We start from the raw sequence: 6,349 nt of genomic DNA, 5'->3' as shown, positions 1-6,349 counted from the left end.
CTGCAGGTTCGAATCTCGCCAAGGCTCAAAGTTGACTCAGCCTTCCATCCTTTCTAAGGTAGGTAAATTGAGGACCCAGTTTGTGGGGGCAATAAGCTGACTTTGTATAAATATACAAAAGAATGAAGGCTATTGCTTAGCGCATTGTAAGCTGCCCTGAGACTCCGGAGAAGGGCGGCATATAAATCAATTTTTTTTTAAAAAATGATGATGTTTTGCAGTAAAAGATTACAGATATATAAAATGATATAACCAGACTTAATGAGCTATTTAGGAAAGATGTTGGTAAAGAAATGGCTTTTTTTAAGGCTAGGAATACTCCACGAGAAGTCCACCTAAACTTCATAGGGTGTTCATTCCATTTTGGGGGATGGAGGATCATAAAAGAAATTTTTAGACTTCAACAGAGCTGGACAACTTCTTCCCCAAGGTTCTCGGGTTAATAGGTGAGATCTGATAAATCAATACTACCCAGCTATCACACCATTGATCATTGCTAGAATCAATAAACTGACTTGGCTTCAAACTCCAGGCAAGAAAACCTTCATTCAGCAACCACCCACACATACAGAGACACAAACACCAGTCTGTGCATGTGTTTTCATGATCACACTGGGGGGATTTCAACATTATAGCTTTTAAATTCAGTCACACTCTGACCCAACTTTTGTTTCCTTTTAAGCAATCACTACTCCACATCCATACCTTAGTAGACCCATTCAGTTAGTGCAAGACCTTCAGTCAGTGGTGGAATTCAATTTTTTTTTACTACAGGTTCTGTGGGTGTGGCTTGGTGGGCATGGTTTGGTAGGCATGGCAGGGGAAGGATACTGCAAAATCTCCATTCCCACCCCACTACTGGGGGAAGGATATTGCAAAATCTCCATTCCCATCCCACTCTGGCACCAGCCAGAGGTGGTATTTGCTGGTTCTTCGAACTACTCAAAATTTCCGCAACTGGTTCTCCAGAACCTGTCAGAACCTGCTGAATAGCACCCTTGCCTTCAGTCCATATTCACGCAACACTTTAAATCCTTTTGATCAGGCAAGGTTCTGTCAGACCTGGAAGCCGTTTTTTACATTTGGGCCTTCAGGCCTGCCACAAATTCTACTGTGGGAAAATGGGAGGGGGGGTTTTATGGAGTGAAGATGATATGTAGTCAAAATAACATTCTTTTCAGAAAGTCAAGGCCGCAGCTTTGCTGAGAAGACTGAGGAGGTATCTTCTGTTCTGGAGGGTACCTGATTGGTTTGTGTGATGGACACGTGGGTGATGGGCAAGGACTTGAACTTTCTTTTGGGTGAGGAAAACCCAGAAGCTCTCAGATTTGGGTTTTCCCAGATTTGCCAATATGACATCTCTAATAAAAATTAGCTTTGAGGAAATTCAAGCCTCAGAGTTTGATTTTGTTGGGGGTGTTACTTGGAACCCTGACATGTTCATTGTCAGCCCTTCAAGGACAGAAAACAAACGTCATAAATCTGACCAGAACTATATTTCATTAATATTAGTCTACAGTAACTGAGTTTCACTCTTCTTCTTTATATTATAATGAGTTAGAAAGGCATAAATAGAAGTTTCTTTTCAAGATTGTACTACTTGCTAGGCTTAAAGTATACTTTTTGTTTATGCAACCATCATTGACTCTACCTAGCTTTCTCCAAGGTCATTTCTACATCCACAGTCATCCAACTTAGATTTATTTTTTTAATGGTATTTTTTATTCAATTTCAGTGCTGTCTGACTCCAGACTGTCTCTGACCAGCTCACAATATTAAAACAAAACAAAGCAGAATAAGATAAATAGAAATAAAAGAAAGGAAAGAAATAAAATGGTGATTTGCGAACAATGCAATTAATGCCCAGTATAAAACATGAGGTTCTGTCTTTTCAATCCTAAGAATCGGGAGAACAGTCATATCTTCCAGAATACTTTCAAACCATCTAGACCTCAGAGGGAACATCATTCCACAGAGCAGGTGCCTCAATTGAGAAGGCATGCTTTCTAGTGTTGGAAGAAACATCCTTCTGGGTTCTGCTCCAAGTGGGGAAACAGACACTGGAAACATGGAGACTGCTCGGAAAGATGGTTTAATGGTGGACAGGATCACATGGCTTGAGTTCCTGAACAGAAAATGGCAGATACAGCAAGTTTTTCAGGTTTTATGCTCTCTCTGGCTTTGAACTTCCTGGGGCCCCGAAAGAGTATCCTGATTGGTTGTCAGACTCCCAGGGGGTGGGGGCCTTGCTGGCTGATGGTCACATGTGCTTCCCAGGTCACATGTGGTGAGTTTCTGCTGCTATTGTGTAGAGGGCTAATCCTATCTTTGGCAATTCCTACTATGGCTCTGCCTGAAGGAGGCAGATCTTTGTTATGTAGAATAGACTGGCCCAGGCCTTAATGGCCCATTGACAAAGGGTGGGGGGCAGGAAGGTGGGAGCTGCTTTGTCTGTAAAATATGCTTCTCCATTTCTCATCCAGGGAAATATAATATTCTGCCTTTTTCATATTTCCTAAAATATTTCACTCTTCCAGGAAAGGGGTGGGTGCTAACTTCCTACACTAGGTCACAAATAATGACACTGTTGGTTGAAGGGACCTAGAGCACTTCCAGACACCCCAAACCCCAATGACCAATTCTATAGACATCTGCATACAAATTAAGTCGATCTCCATTTAGTCCAGGGGTCAGCAACCTGCGGCTCCGGAGCCACATGCAGCTTTTCTGGCTCTCTGCTGTGGCTCCCTGTCGGGAGATCCCATCACTGGTTGGCCCCACCCCTCGCCCTCCCCTCCTAGTCACTCCTTGCCTGGCCTGAGAAGGTAAGGGTGATGGCGGGGGATGGAGAAGCGGCCAGGGCAGAGACAGAGAGATACAGAGAGAGGGGGAGACAGAGAGAGATACAGAGAGAGAGGGAGAGAGGGGGGAGAGAGAGATATCAAAAGGGTTTTGTGGTTCCCGATGTTTTTTAACAACTGGTTCTCTGCCCTAATGACCAGCTGGGTAGGCGTGGCTAGGGGGGGGGTCATGTGACTGGTGGAAGTGAGCAAAATTGAGTTGGCCACGCCTACCCAGGTTTTGTGGCTCCTGGAGTTTTCTTTTCTGTGGGAAACGGGTCCAAATGGCTCTTTGAGTGCTTAAGGTTGCAGATCCCTGATCTAGTCTTTACAATTCTAGCTGAGATTTCATTCCAGATTGAGAGCCAGTTTGAGGTAGTAGTTAAGGCATCAGGCAAGAAACCAGATGACTGTGAGCTCTGATCCTTCCTTAGACAGCTGGGTGACCTTGGGCCAGTAACTTTCTCTCAACCTGGGAAGGAGGCAATATTAAAACCACTTGTGAAATCTTGCCAAGGAAAATTCAGGCTTTTATCCAGGCAGTTGCCAGGAGTCAAGATTAATGCAAAGGCACATAAATCACCATCTGGATATTCATCCTAGATTACTGCTAAATTTCCTCCCCATTCTCACCTTCAGTTTAGGTAATAATGCTACCACTCCAATGATATCTTATATTCTTGAACTTATATGCATACATAACACATGCATGCATAAGTACAGACACACAGACATACAGACACACATACACACTAAACAATAACAACTGTAGTGTATCCATTTTTTTTTTTGGTAGTGTCATCTTTGGAACTATTCCTCTCAACATATCCTCCTACTGGCAGCCTAGTATGCCTGGATGGTGCATTCTAATGGCAGCCCACTCACATAACCTCACTCCTTCTACCTTCTTTTCTGTTGAAATTTGATTTGGATGCATTTTTCAGAAGGGAGAAAATTACAGTTTCCATTGAAAATACAACTTCTGATCATAAAAGATAGCTGTGTGAAAAAAAAAAAACATTCATGCCCGTATGAAGGTCAGGATTATCTTGCTAATTAGATCATTTTCACTAACAGATAGAACACTTGCATCCTAGGGGCTGATGATATCTCTAAAGGAAGACTTGCTGTAAAATAGAAGCACATGTAGGGTGTCTTTTGAATGGATGGCCTTGTGCTTGCGTTCATGCTGGAAACACCTAAGGTGCTTCTGGGTTGAAAGAATTAGCTGGCGACATTACTATTGCCTGGGGTATGCTCAGTTGTAGGGCTCTTTTCATTTCCTCATTAATGTGTCCCATCAAAGGGGTACCTATATATTTACTTGTGTTTATATGTGTTTGAATTGCTAGCTCAGCAGGAGTAAGAGCAAATGATGGGAGCTCATGCCACCACACAGCAGCACTCAGGTCTCGAACGCAAGCTTGCTGATAATCAACCCAGCATCTTAACCATGTGAGCCACCATGCTCTTCAATGGATGCCCTATTCTTCAATGGATGCCCTATCCTTTCTTGTATTCAACATACTCCTTATATCCAAGACAGTCACTTTGGGTGTGTCACTTTTGAGCTTCAGAGCAATAGAAGAAAGAGGTGGTGGTGAATAGGAGATGGAGGAAAAGGAAAAGGAGGAGGAGGAGGAGAAGGAGGAGGAGGAAGAAAGAGGTTTTTGTAACCCATTCCTTTTGCAAACTGTATATTGATATACCAGCTGTCTTCTATACCCAACAGTGTCTGGCCTCAGTATGATTAATGTATATGCAGGCAAAGACTGCTAGGGTTTAATAGTTTTCTGGCCCACATACCATAAACATCAGCAAGATTAATGCTTGAATGAATAGAGCCACATAGAGAGACATGGGGTCAGAAGTGATTCTTTGCCTCAAACCCTCCTTTCCAGCTGTTCTGACTTTGGGGGAGTTTGATTGCTCAACGGCAGTAAATATCCTGCTGAATTATAGCTTGACACACTGTCAGTCAGAGACTAAAATGAGAGGGGGGAGAAAGTTATCGAGTTATGCTAAAACATATCAGTGTATGTACTTCCGTAAAACAAACTGTCACTCGGAAGTACTTCATTCACATACTGTATCTGCACAGTTATGTGAAATTTTAATTCAGAGATTTGATTCTAAAGGAACTCAATGAAATCTTCAATTAGGATCAATCTGTTGCATTGGATTGGAGCAATTGAAATGTTGAAACAAGCTGAAATGGTTTCATTATTCAGTTGCTTTCACGCATCAAGGAAATTGTGCTTTTTTTTTTTCCTGAATCAAATTGATACTTCTTATTGAATTCACAGTGCTACTCAAACTGATGATTTGCTGTGATTCGGCATTTTGTAATGACTTGTTGGAGCAGGCCAAGGGAGAAAGTTCTGATACATTGACTACTTTCCATTCCTCAAATCCCTTCTCCAAGAGAAACAATTCCAGACATGGGAATCATAATTTATAGACTCTTCTCATTATCAGATGAGTGCAATAGAGTAGAACAATACATAAACCCAAATCTTTCCCCTTATCTTCTCACTTAATACCATCTTGCTCTGCTTCTTAATGGTTTGGATTGTATCAACCTCCTCTTTGCTTTCTTGTCCATGAGTTCTTTGCAAATGTTGTCAGCAGTTATCTATTTGTCTCATCACATCAGCAGATGCAAGCTGATGATGTGCTGCTGACAAAGTCTTTTGCCACACTATATGCGCAAAGAGAACTTGAAAGGTTGCAAAATCCCTGCAGCCAGTTCTTATTAGCTAGATTCCATTATTAATAGAAATCTAGATTTTCAGTGTTGTGTCCTTAATGTCAGTTTCTAATAGCAATAGCTCTTAGACTTATATATCACTTTGCAGTGCTTTACAGCCCTCTCTAAGCAGTTTACAGTATCAGCATATTGCCCCCAACAATTTGGGTCCTCATTTTACCATCGGAAGGATGGCTGAGTCAACCTTGAGCTAGTGAGAATCGAACTGCCGAACTGCAGTCAGCAGAAGTAACCTGCAGTACTGGATTCTAACCACTGCGCTACCACAGCTCTTATAAAAAAGTGTGATGCTATTACTGTTGTAATCCCATTCAGCACTGTAATAACTATGTAGTAATAACTGTGCAACAATAACTAAAAAAGGTAGCATGGAAATAGTAAAATATTACATTTCTCTCTCTCTCTGCATACCGACATGACACACAGACACCTCACGTGTGTGTGTGTGTGTGTGTGGTGTGTAAATTACATAATGCATATATTCAGCATGATTTTGGTGCTTTTCAACAACAACAAAACAATAAATAATAATTTACAGCATAAAGGTAAAGGTTTCCTCTGTCCAACTTTAGTAGCTGGTGCTCATCTCTATTTTTTACCGAGGGAGCCAGCATTGTCTAAAGATACTTCTGTGGTCATGTGGCCAGCATGGCTATATGCCAAAATCGCATGGAACACTGTTACCTTCCCACTGAAGTGGTATCTACTTATCTACTTGTATTGCATGCTTTCATACTGT

This window comes from Pantherophis guttatus, chromosome 5 (assembly GCF_059756535.1).
Source record: "Pantherophis guttatus breed Tessera chromosome 5, ASM5975653v1, whole genome shotgun sequence".
Taxonomy (NCBI): Eukaryota; Metazoa; Chordata; class Lepidosauria; order Squamata; family Colubridae; genus Pantherophis; species Pantherophis guttatus.
This window is presented reverse-complemented; position numbering follows the sequence as displayed.